General features: G+C 48.9%; 1 protein-coding gene across 2 annotated transcripts in view; it reads right to left on the bottom strand.

Annotated features, from left to right (window-relative positions):
• DISC1 (DISC1 scaffold protein) overlaps window positions 1-12,832 on the bottom strand; it is a 380,218-nt gene that overhangs the window by 81,877 nt on the left and 285,509 nt on the right. The gene's annotated exons all lie outside the window — the stretch shown is intronic.

Here is a 12,832-nt window from a genome sequence, read left to right as displayed (position 1 = left end):
CTCAGTTTCCAAAGCTGGGAGGTCCATAGCCCCTAGCAATTAACTCAGAGCCTCATAATCACCAAAGGTGGAGGAATTGATGGTTTGTGGTGCCCCCGTGGATCAAAGAGGCCCTTTACTCACAAAAAGACATTTGGTCTTTTGTACATGAAGAAAATGTTAATTTTTTTCCCTCTTAATACGTTAAAAAAAAAAAAATCAAAATGTTGGGTGCCTGGGTGGCTCAGTCGGTTAAGCATCTGCCTTAGGCTCAGATCGTGATCCCAGGATGGGCGAGGAGCCTGCTTCTCCCTCTGCCTCTCTCTCTCTCTCTCTGTCTCACATGAATAAATAAATAAAATCTTTTTAAAAAAATCAAAATGCTGATTTGACATTGTCACTTTTTTTTAAACAGAGGGAATAAGAAGGGGAACTCATGCTGTTTTACTATATAAATATTTTTATGTTAAAGAGCGAGAGAGAGATTTGGTGCATTCTGAACAAGTCCTGATAGCCTCTGTTTCCTCCTCTGGAGAAAGAAAATGCCATCCTCTCAAGCTGATCACTGACTGAGAGGGGACGATGAAGTGCCCAGGAGAGCAGATGGCATCAGAGCAGTCCCCATCAGACAGTGGCTGTAATTAGCGATGTTGCTGCCATTTCTATCCTGACCACTATTATCACCACCATGGAGTTTATTAGTGTTTTTATTCCGACCTCTATTCTCAGAGGCAATTCATGCATTGACATTGGGGTGTGTGGGGAGCAAAATCCACGCTGTTTGAGTCACTGCCCTGAGCCTCTGCCGAGGGGGCTCTCAGGACCCTGTTTTGTCACCATGTGCATGTTAGGGTAAGGGACACGGCAGTATAGTTGGAACTGGAAAAGGGACCTTGAAATTCCTCATAAAGAAACCAAATATGGATGCAGAAATTAAAACAGAAGTTCTGGTTCATCAGTTCGTAACAGATAAAAACAGAAATGTACCCAGTGAAAGCAACTCTTTAAGTGGGTCCCTTAATCTAGTTGACTTGGGTCAGCCTCCTTTACAAGTGAAGTTGTGCTACTTTTTTTTCTCCAAATGTATATTTTCAGCACCTACAGTGCGTTGGGTACTGCGCTAGCCTGGGGAGTGTGGGGACATGGCTCCGTGCCGCTGAGACCTGTTCCCTGGTTTATCTGGAGCAAGGACTACACATTCAGAATGTCCCAACCAGAAGTGCCCTGTTTCACACCCAAAAATATTTTTGTATGCCACACACCATGATAAGACCTTGGGATAAACCTGTAAACAGAAGCAATAAAGATGCCTGCCTTTGTAAAGCTTCATTCTGGTAGGGACAGGTAGTAATGAATTTTATGTCCCATAGAGTACCAGGAGGTTGTAAGTGCTACAAAGCAAGAGAAGGGGATCAGAATGGGACTGCAGAGGGGTGGGGCATCATTGGGAAGGTGACATCTGAGTAAAAGCATGAAGAGGGCAGGGGGAGCACAGAGCAGCCTTCCTGGGAAGAGCAGGGCAGGTAGAAGGACCAAGCAGTCTAAAGGTCCTAGGGCAGCAGCACACCTGACTACTCCAGCAACATCTGGAGGAGACGTTCTCTGGGGAAAGAGATGAGGCAGAGAAACAGCCCAGCCCCCATCATGCAGGCCACTGTGGCAAATTGTATTTCCAAAACTCAGCCACAGTAATATTCTGGGTCCCACACACTATTCCAGAACTTGGCCATTCCCCATCAAGCAGAGAATTCTATTTCCTTCCTCTTGAATGTAAACAGGCTATGATATTACAACCAGTAGAGAATGATGGGAAGGATGCTTTTTAATTTCTGAGGCTGGGGTCCAGCTTCTGCCTGGCTGTTTCTACTGGGAACCCAGCCTCCGTGTTAGAGGAAGCCCCAGCCACAGGGAGAAACCATGGAGAGATGTTCTGGCCAAAGTCCCAGGTGCAGCTCTCAGCCAACAGACAGATATGGGGGTGAGCGAGCCTTCAGATGGTGTGAACCACAGAGTCCAAGGGGCCCAGACGTCAGGAAACAGAGACAAGCCATCTTGGCTTCTCTGGACCTAAATGCCTGATTCACAGAATGGGCACACACGACAAACAGCTGTAAGTCATTGGGTTTGGGAATGATTTGTTACATAGATGTAGTTCCTGGAAAGCCATGCCAGGGTTTTGAGTGCTCCGAGAGAAATGAGAAAACACTGGAGAAAAAAGGCGACAAACTGGGTCACGGTCACTCTGTTGGACTGGACTCTAAGAAGATACGAGAGAAGTAGAGAGAAGCAGGAAGGTTAGAGCCATCCTCCAGGACGAGGTAGTGGGGACTGAGACCACGGTGTCACAGGAGTGGGGGACAGGAGGCAGATTTTAGATCTATTTTTATTATTTATTTTTAAAAGATTTTATTTATTTATTTAACAGAGAGAGAGATGACAAGTAGGCAGAGAGGCAGGCAGAGAGGGGGAAACAGGCTCACCGCTGAGCAGAGAGCCTGATGCAGGGCTCGATCCCAGGACCCTGAGATCATGACCTGAGCCGAAGGCAGAGGCTTAACCCACTGAGCCACCCAGGCACCCCTAGATCTACTTTAAAGATAGGGACAGCAGGGGTTCCTGATGGATTGAATTCAGGCGTGTGCGAAAGAGACCCAGAAAGAATGACTAGAAGGGTTTTGCCCTGAGCCACCAGAAAACAGAGTTGCCATCAACGGGGATGGGAAGAATGCATGTGAAACCAGTCTGGGGAGACGAGTAAGCATTCAGTCTTAGACTGGAATTTGCTAAGATGAGTAGAACTTCAATATTCTCACCAAAAAAAAAAAAAAAAAAAAGCAAACGTGTGCAGTGATGGATGTGTGATGGACGGGGACGTAGCTCTTTCACAACGCACTCATGTATCAAACTGTCACGTTGTAGACTTTAAATACCTTACAATTTCATTCATCGATTATACCTCCAAAAACTGGAAAAAAATAAAAGCGGTTGAGAAGCTTCCAAAGTGTTCAAGTTTGAAATCTGACAACCTGGAGTTTATGAGCCGCCCTGGGGGGGATGTCCAGGACGGAGCTGGGCACGTGAATCAAGAAGAGGTCTGAGTGCAGAGGGGCAGTTGGAAGACGCTGGCGTGTGGAACGAGGAGGCACGATGTGTCTCTCAGGGAGCAGGGGTAACAGAAGCAACCCATGGCGATCATATGTCCCTACAATTCTATCACGATGGCATCTTTCATCCAAAGGACAAAAATGCACTGCGCCTCCCTTGAGGACGAAAACCATATCCGTATGTTTAAAAGTAATCCAGATAGATTCCATATTAATGATTTTGCTCAGAAATCACTACACACTTGTCTCATCTAATCATCCAAGGCTCTGGGTAGTGACACGCTTGGTGCCGCACAGGGGCATCCAGGCAGCTTCCCGTGCTTTTCCACTCACCTGGAGGCTGCCATCTGACACGGACACTGCACTGAAATCCCGCCTTCCCTAGATCCTGACCCGTCCCCCAGCCAGGCAGCCTAAACTGCCTTTCATGCCTATGAACTAGGTTGACTCACAACCTTCTGGAGAGGCCGGGGCTGTAGACAGGGAATTTACGTTTTCATCTTCCTAAATAATATGTCCAAGTGGGGACGCCTGAGTGGTTCGGCTGGTGGAGCATCTGACTCTTGATTTCAGCTCAGGTCATGATCTCGGGGTTAGGAGATCGAGCCCCACATCAGGCTCCGCACTGGGCATGGAGACTGCTTAAGATTCTCCCTCTCCCTCTGCCCCCACTCACCTCCCTCTTTCTAGAGAAGGAGATGCACCGGGAAGAGCTCATCTTTTCGTCCTTCCTCATCGTCCCTCTGCTCGTTCCTTTCCTAACCTGATGTTAGAGCAGACACCAAGAGAATGGTAGTGGCACTGAGGCAAGCATCCAAGAACCGCAAACGTTGCTGAAGAAAGCTGATTGATTACTCCAGGTTGGCCTGCCTCCTGACCGGGAAAATGCAGAAACGCCTCCTCTCCTCTCTATTTGCTAAGGGAATCTGACATCCAGAGTCGGGCAATATTATCAGAATGGAATTCATATAATTAACTTCGTGAATCTAATTAAGCAAAAACTGATTGATAATTAAATGCAGTAAATCTGTGAAAACATTGAGGAGAGTGCAAGGTGCAAACACAAATCAAAGTTACAGGAATTTAACCCGGGCCCTACTTCACGCCAGGCACTATTTAAATCTAAGACACATGGCTTCGAGGGTCACAGAGAGAGCTGTGGGGCCACCCTCTAACTTTGATGTCTCCTTGGAGCGCCCGGCAACGTTTGCCATAAATCTTCATGATAACTGATAATCCACAAATGGCCCAATGTGCCTGATGAAAAAACACAACCAATTTACGCAGCAATACCCTTTTCAGCATAAACAAGGGAGATATAAGAACATTGAGTGGGAAACAGGGCTGACTAGGTTTTAGTGCATTATATCCTTTGTTTGTGTCATAAAAGGACAAATAAAAAGCAATACTTGTCATGATAATCGTACAGGAAATGAGCCACACCCACGCAGAGTTGCAGTCAGATTGAATGAAGCAGTGGCTACAAAGAGATTCAGCCCCAGCGTCTTCTATCAATAAGGACAACATCATGGGGTCATTACGGTACCACCTCAGATTCCACAATGGACGCCAAAGGTACCCCATCGGTCTAGCATTAATCACATATTTTGTCTAACACAGGCCGTTTTCTTGGAATGTTCCAGTAACATAGTAATTCTAGTAACATAGGGCTTGGCCTCACTTTACAAAAACAAGTCATCGGCTTTCAAAGATCATTGTTCAAGGATCAATTTCAACCCAATTAACTCCCATTAGTAAAATCCTCCCAAAGGAAGATGTGAAAGACACAGGAGAAATTACAGAATTCTGAGAAATTTTCGAACATCCAAAGTATTATTTTTCTACTGCAGGGAATGCAAGAATTTCTGTTTATTTGAGTCATTAAACCATGCATGGGGATGAAGTAGTTAATACTGAGCTAAAAAAGACCCAGGGAAGTCAACAACACAGGAAAATGAACTTGTGATTTGCTTGTCTTGATATGTGTGATGGACCAGTATTGTCTAAGACCTTGAAAGATGGTGGAATCCATGAGACAATGCACTACACAAGTCAACTTTTTTACCAGAGGACAAGAGGGAAATACCACCCATGAGTCTCTGCTGATACCACAGTGAACCTGTCACATCGGAAATTCACTATGAGAAAACCTGATACCAAGTTAATGATATCAAGGACATTTCCTTGATCCCTTCCTGTGTGTCAGGAACTGTTCTAATCACCTTGTTCTAAATGCTAAACAATGGCAATGCCCATGAAGCCGCTCTATTGTTATCCTCATTTTGCCCGGATGACACAGAGGGGCAGCAAAGACCAAAGTCACAAAGCCAGTGAGAGATCATCCCAGAGCCCATTGTTATGGAATCTATGACTTCCATTTTCAATAACCCAGGGGTTAAGGAAGTGCACACTGAATAAATGCATGTGAAATTTTAGCCACCAACAACATGCAGCTGGAGTTCACAGAGAGAGTAAATTAAGGGGAGACCAAAGACTTCTGTAAAAAGTCAGAGTTGCAAAGAGCATGGACAACTGCAAAGAACAGCGCCATTAACAAATGGAAACTCCATTGTATGTAAATTGTAGGGAAAACTGCTGCTAAAATAAAATACACATACATGTGTGTGTTTGTGTGTGTGTGTGTAAAGGGTATAGGGCCAAGGTGATTTCATAGCAGGTTGCACGAGAAGATGATTAATAATTCTCTGAGGCTTATATTCATGTTGGTTCCCTCCTAATAATAAGACACTGGCTTCATGTAGTCTTACAGATTTTTACCCGCATGTATATGTTGGTTTATTTACATCATTTCCTGTTACCACTATGCGTGGTAGTCATTTGAATAGAATCCCAAGCGGGGATCCTGAGTTAAGCTGGAGACAATCTGTGCGGGGCTTTAGACTGGCCATTGTCCATTCCCTAGGGTTGGAACCAAAGAAACACACCATCACTAAACTAGCAATGGCTTTGCATGCCGTTGGCGGGCCATCATTCAGTGTGGCGTTGCTAATTTCTCTCTCTCTTTCCCTCTGACATCGATAAGAGATTTGCAGAGAGAAGACAAATGGCCAAATACGGATCTGACAGAATTAATAAATGGTACCAGAGAGCAGAATTCTCTTCAGGGGTGCCTGCTTCTCATTCATACATCCATCTCGCGTCTCTTAAATGCCTACCATGTGCCTGATTGCGTGTTGAGCACCGGGGCTGCAGACAGGAGTCAGACGCGCCCCTTAGCCTGGAAAACACTGGGTTTGGGGACAGAAAACGGTCACATAAACGTGTGATGAATAAAAGCAAGGAGTGGAGTTCCGTGATTGGAACTTAAAGCAGGAGTCTCTTCTGGGATGTCGCAGAAGAGCCTCTGCCCAGCTCGAGGGGCTTGAAAATGGACTTCCTGAGGAAGTGAATGGAGTAGCTGTCTTAAAGGATTTTCCACGCTGGCTAAAGCCCGAGGAGGCACTGGTAATCCAAAACAGCAGTTGCACATAAAGTAAGATTCATGTTTCTGAAAATCGGGCATTTAATGTCATATTATTTTACCCTCTCAGTAATTTCTGAATCATTTTTCCCCCCGCAGCTTACATTAAGATTAGTCGATGTGGGCCGGGATCCCACAGCAAAGGAAGGCAGGGTGCCTGCAGGACATGGGCCGGTCCCAAAGCCCCGGCTCTGAGCTGTCACAGCCACACCTGGAATTGGACATCCAGGTGTCCTCCTCGGGGGATCCAAGTAAGAATGCTGTGTTGTAATGACCTCACAGCAGCAGAGGCACCCAAAGGTCAGAGGGCCGAAAGGCTTTTTCGGAACTGGAGCACCGTCATGACTCCGTCGTCCGCAAAGAAAGTAAAACTAATTATTCTGAACTAGGTTTATGCTTTGCTTGCGCCGTTTTGCCCCGAGTGCTAGTGTGCAGCCACGGCTGTCCCACGTGGTGCCGCGTGGCTGCCCCAGGGAGCCCCGCCCCACTGCTCTTAAACCCAGAGCACATCTCAGGGCCTTGTCCGTCTTGATCCCTGTGTCTGTAGAAGCCACACCTGAGTGGATGGGTAGAGATGGTGGGCAGGTGGGAAGGAAGGAGAAAGGAGGAGGAAAACGCCACTAGGTTTAAAAATGTTTCCTGTACAGTGAGAGATTCCAGTCCATAAATGATAAAGCCTGAGTTCCAATTTCACCTGCTGTGCTTGTCATGAGTTAATTGGGTATCATCTGATACAGTAATTCTCACCTTCCCGGTTCAGACCTGCTCCAACATGCACTCTTCCGGTGCCCTTGACGCACACGGCCTAATCAGCCCAATCCAATGACTAGAAGAAAAACCAAGCACGCGTGGTATGGAAAGCAGGTTGGGAAAAAAGATAGGTTGGGACGCTCAGTCCCGAGCAGCCTCACGCCACAGTCCTGACACATGTGTCCTCACCAGCCAAATGTTTCCACCAATGGAAAGGCAAGTGCCTCTCCCCAGCTCTCCCTGCAGACAGCAGCCGGCTCAGGTCTACCTTCTTACCTGCCAGTGTGTGTAACTGAAACACCTGAGGGGCGCCTGGGTGGCTCAGTCGGTTGAGTATCAGACTCTCTCAGTTTTGCCTCAGGTCACGGTCTCAGCTCAGGTCATGGGCTCAGGGTTGTGAGAGCAAGCCCAGCATCAGCTCCCTGCTCAGAGAGACGTCTACTGTCTCCCACTCTCTCCACCTCTCCCCCTGCTCATGTGCTCTTTCTCTCTAAAATAAATAAATCTTAAAAAATAATAACAATAACTGAAAGAGAAGTGACCTGGAGATCCATTTACAACATTTTAAAAACTGCTTAAAATATCTACTTACTTACATTGCCTCGTACTGTCCATTTGAGAACACGCACTTTTATTCTTTACCTCTTTCTCCCTATTCCCCTCCAACATGTACAGCACATGCAGACACACATGGGTGCGCACGGGATTTACTTCTCTTATTGACAGAACAAGGAACGGAACGTGGGGCTTGTTTTTTAAAGTGGAATACTATTTTGTTAGACAATATGTGTTTAAAAAGAAAAAAAAGCCCACATCCACATGTGATCTTCGTAAGCAAAGGAAAATGAGCTCACGGGGTGTCAGCATGATGCCCGCATGTGGGCGCCTTATCACATTTACAGTAACTCCTTAAATCCTTTTTGAGGGTACGGAGACTGAGGTTGAGGGGAGCCCCAGTTCAGTTTTATGACAAAGTCGACATGTTCTCAAATACATAATCCTGTCAGGAAACGTAACCAATGAATTTCACTGAAGGCGCGGTACATTTCACAGAAGGAAGGGAGTCCCTTTTCCCTTAACTGTTAATGGTTTGAAACTGACATCTCTCTGTCCGACACAGAGCACCCGAGTTCTGACCTGAGTTCTTGCCCTTGGAAGAGACATCCTGGAATGCTGGCGGGACAGCTCTGAATGTCCCCCGGGGCAATGAAGGGGAACCATCCAAAGGTCGTCAGATCCCCAGCTCTCCATGTTGGATGTCCCCTCGGAGCCGCCTGGGGAAGCGACTAAGCAGGCAGCCGGGTTCCGGCCTGCTCCCTGCACTAGCAGACTTCGGCAGGGTGGTGCTGGGGATACAGAAGGGAAGATTTTAACATCACCAGCTACTCTGCTTCTCAGTCCTACAGGAGAGCGACCCCTGTCCACTACCTCCAGCAGAGGGACTCTCTGCCCAACACCCTTCCGCTGGAGGTGCTATCACCCACCTCCCAGCCCCTGGCTAGCACAGCCTAGCACTGTCTTCTTGGCTGAGACTTTCCCGGATGGAGGAGACAGTCGTACGCACCAGTTGGCTCCTCGCTCCAGAGTTTTCAAACATGCACGAGCTAAGAGAGACCTTCCCTCTCCAGTGCCAGTGCTGAAAAACAGCTGGAGTGGCCTGCAGCCACAGTTCGGTCCCCGTGTGAGGACGAAGCTGAGACAGGTTCACAGAGAAGAGGCAGCTTCAGAGCCCCTGGGCCCAGCATCCCGCTGCCCTCCCACCCCCACTCCCACCTCTGCGGTGGACATTTGAGCCAACACAGCGCCTCTTCTGACTCCTGACACTCGTGCCTCTGCTCTGATGTTTCCTCTGCCTGGAATATTCTCCCAAAATGTTCTCTGCCCTCCTACCCACTAAGATGCTGTCTGGGCTACAAGACCCTGCTTTCTTGCCATACGTCCCCTCTTCCCATGGTGCTCTCACCTCTTCTGGGCATCTGCAGACCCTTCAGACCTTCCTATAGCCATCAAGTTCATAGCCATCAAGTTCACGTAGGACATGGCTGATCCTCTCTGCTCAAGTTCTATCTTCTTTGAACCCTTAGCACCTAGCGCAATCCTGGGCTTGGGGAAGGTGCCCGGTATGTCCTGTGACACCAGCTCTAGGCCAGGTACTGTGCCAGCCACCAGGGAAGCTTCAAGGAAGACCACATGGTTTCCGTTCCCAAGGGATTGACACCCCGATAAGGAGATGGAAATCAGAACGGAAGATCAGGGTGCCAAATGCCTGCGGTCATCAAAGAATGACTCGCTGGAGGGTGCAGGAGAGACATAAATGCAACCCAGGCTGAGGGGAGAGGCATGGCCGTGGGGGCTCCCTGAAGAAGAGGACCTGTGAACCGAGAAGGAAATGAATCCATGGACACGCTTCAACTTCTATTACAAACAAAACAAAGCACAGGGAAGACGAGAGGGGTACCAAGCAGGAGACATGACCTCCTTCCGAGGCAGGATACATGACCTCCCTCCGAGGTAGTAGACATGATCTCCTTCCAAGGCAGGAGACATGACCTTCTTCCAAGGCAGGAGAACAGCACACTCAGCCCAGAAGACCCAGCTCACAACATCCCCAGCCTCCCCCACACCGTGCACTGAAAGGAGCAAGTAGAGGCCAGCATAGCAATAAGACGTCCCCAAGAAGACAAAATACCTGTGAATGGAAGATCTATGATCCTACCTATAGTTCTCTCATTGATGTATTTTCTCAAGCCTTGTACAGAAGTTGGGGGAAAGGTCAGATGAGTCACACTGAGGCACCTAGTCAGATGGGAACAATTTTCCATTTGGGGACAATTTCACAAATGCATGAGTTCAGCCGGCTATGAGGTTCCTTCCTCCTACTGACAACCCCCCAACAAACGCACACACATACACATGCATGCAGTGCCCACATCCAGGCACTCGCTGTCACCCCCATGTGGCCCCATGACCAGACCACACAGGACCAGGCACCTGCTGCTTGTGGACCAAGTCCTCAAGAGGCCAAATGTAAACCAGTGTGCCTCCCTCTCCTTCCACACATGGCCCACGCAGGCATGGGTCACCGAGCCAGGATGTTGAAAAAACTAACAGAGGAAAAATTATGAATAGTTTGCATACCGGCTTCATCAGGACAAACATGCTCCAGGCGGGACAAACTACACAATATATAATCTGAATGATGCAAGCCTCAGTGCTAAGTGGTGGACAGAGGTTGGACATGCCAGCTAGGGTGTCCATAGGCTTTTATGTGGGGCACTTACAATGAGGGATGACGGAGATGGCAAAGAAGGGAGGTCGCCCTTGAGGGGGGCTAGGGGCCATAGCCAACCGCTCTGCAGAAGATCCTGGCACAGACTCTGAGGGATCCAAGAATTCTCAATCCGAACCTAGTTTCCAACCATTAAGAACTTAAATTTGCCAAGTGTATGAATCATGTTTTTACTTTCTATTTTATTTTTTGTGTTTGTGGCGACTTATGTATTTAATTGATTTACTAATTAATTTTTTAATGGAAGTACAGTTGACATGCACTGTTATATAAGTTTCAGGTATACAACACAATGGTTCAACAATTCTGTACATTATGACCCTTGCTGATCCTAGGACTGACTGCCCCTCCCAGGGCTAGCCAGTTCCTAGAGATAGTCAACACCTCGCCTGAGAGTAAGACTTTCCTACGAAAACCAACTGACCCAGAGCCCACCTCCTTCACCCAGCTTTCCCTCCGAGCCGTGATCCCCCCGCCCTTCTCACCCACGGCCAGGTACCAGACAACTAGAGGCAGCCTATGCCCCAGAACCCTGAAATTATTCAAACCAGCCAGTTCTCAGCCTGCACACCTGCCACACCTCTTCCTGCTCCCTTGCCCACATTTTCTGCTTGATCCCTCCACCTCCTGACAGCCCGGCACTTTCCTGCGTGGTCTCCATGGTGTGGCACGTCCCCCCAACCCCGGGACCTGTGAGCTACCAACTCTTTCCAAGGGCAGTCGTCTCCTGCTCTGTTGGCCTTACCATGCCTGAATAATAATAAGACCTATACTTGAACACCTCAACTTTGGACAACAGAACCTGCTACATTCAGCCATCGACCGGCTGGATTTATGACTCTTAATATTCAGACACATGGTATCTATGCCTCATGCTGTACCTCTGCCCCAGACCCACGGGTATTAGAGACGTGCCTGCTCTCACCAACACGTGCCGCTAATTCTATAACAGACAAGGGAAAAGAAAGAGACAAGCCTTATCAGCAATGAACACGGCATTATGAAAGAGCTGAATTCCAGCCTTATCAAAGCAGCCACAAGGGAACAGAATCCTTGCTCTTCCACAGCCCAGGCAGCCGTGTGTAGGAAGAGGCTCCCGGGGCAGCCCGTGCCAGGAGAGGCATCGGGGATGCGAGGCGGGGTGCTCATCACGGGGGTAGTAGGGCCAAGAGTGCCCACTCTGGCTGCCCTTCTGGGGGTCCGCCGTGATGCCCTGAACAGAGGTTTGGCACACCTGGCCATTGTATTTTTCTACTTCCACTTCGCAGAGGAGACTGGCTGCGGAACTCAGTGGAAACCCTTAGTATCGTCTTCGCCGGCCCCTCAGCTGGGCCCTCGCTCAGGGAAGGGACCTGCGATTCCCAACCTCTCTACAGCCACCTTCTCCCGGAGAAAGGCCAGAAAACCTTGCTTAACACCCTGCGTTGGCTTCCCTTCACCCTTGGAACCAAATTGAAGCCTCTCCACGAGTCCTGCAGGTGCGACAGGGTCGGTCCCCCATCTCCCCATCCACACCTCACCCCTGGCACCCTGGCCTGGCCTCGTCCCCTCCACACCAGGCTCTTTGCCCACCCTCCGCCTGGTGCCCCTGCCCTGCTCCCCGGCCGGCGGAGGTGGCTTTCTGGTCCTTCAGCTCCAGCTTCCATGCTAACCCTTAAAGGGCGCCTCCCGCCCTGATTATTTTCTCTCTGATCCTTGACTGTCGCTTCACAGGCCTTACAACATCTGGTGCTTATTTTATTTATGGGTTCATTTCCCTGGTGGTGGTGGTGGTGGTGGTGGTTTTTTCTGTTTTTATTTTTCTGTCCCGCCCACAAGTTTCAGGAGAATGCCCCTGCCCCACCCCGCCCCGCGGGGGTCCTCTATGAGTCTGTTAGATGATCTGTTAGCTCTGTTACAATGTGTGTCTGATTTCACGTACCGGGCGCTGCTGCTGAGTCTCACTGCGGCTTCATAAAGCAGAGAATGGCACACGGGGAAAGACCCCGACCATGGGCACGGGCAGTGGGCATTCTGGCATCCCTGGGGAAGGGGAAGGCCAGCTGTGGCCATGCGGTAGGAGCATGCGGTAGGAGGCATAAGGGGTCGCTGGTGCCTTATAGGTTCAAGTTCAGTGGGAATGCTCAGCGCCAGCTCCCTACGAGGCATCTCCAACTCCCACCCTAGGGGTGCAGAGCAGCTTGATATAGGAAAACGTGAGAGCAGGTTGTGTGCCAACTCTGGATGTGA

The sequence above is a fragment of the Lutra lutra genome, chromosome 14 (assembly GCF_902655055.1).
Source record: "Lutra lutra chromosome 14, mLutLut1.2, whole genome shotgun sequence".
NCBI classification, from domain to species: Eukaryota; Metazoa; Chordata; class Mammalia; order Carnivora; family Mustelidae; genus Lutra; species Lutra lutra.
Note: the sequence above shows the minus strand (reverse complement) of the source record. Positions and strands in the feature narration are given on the sequence as shown.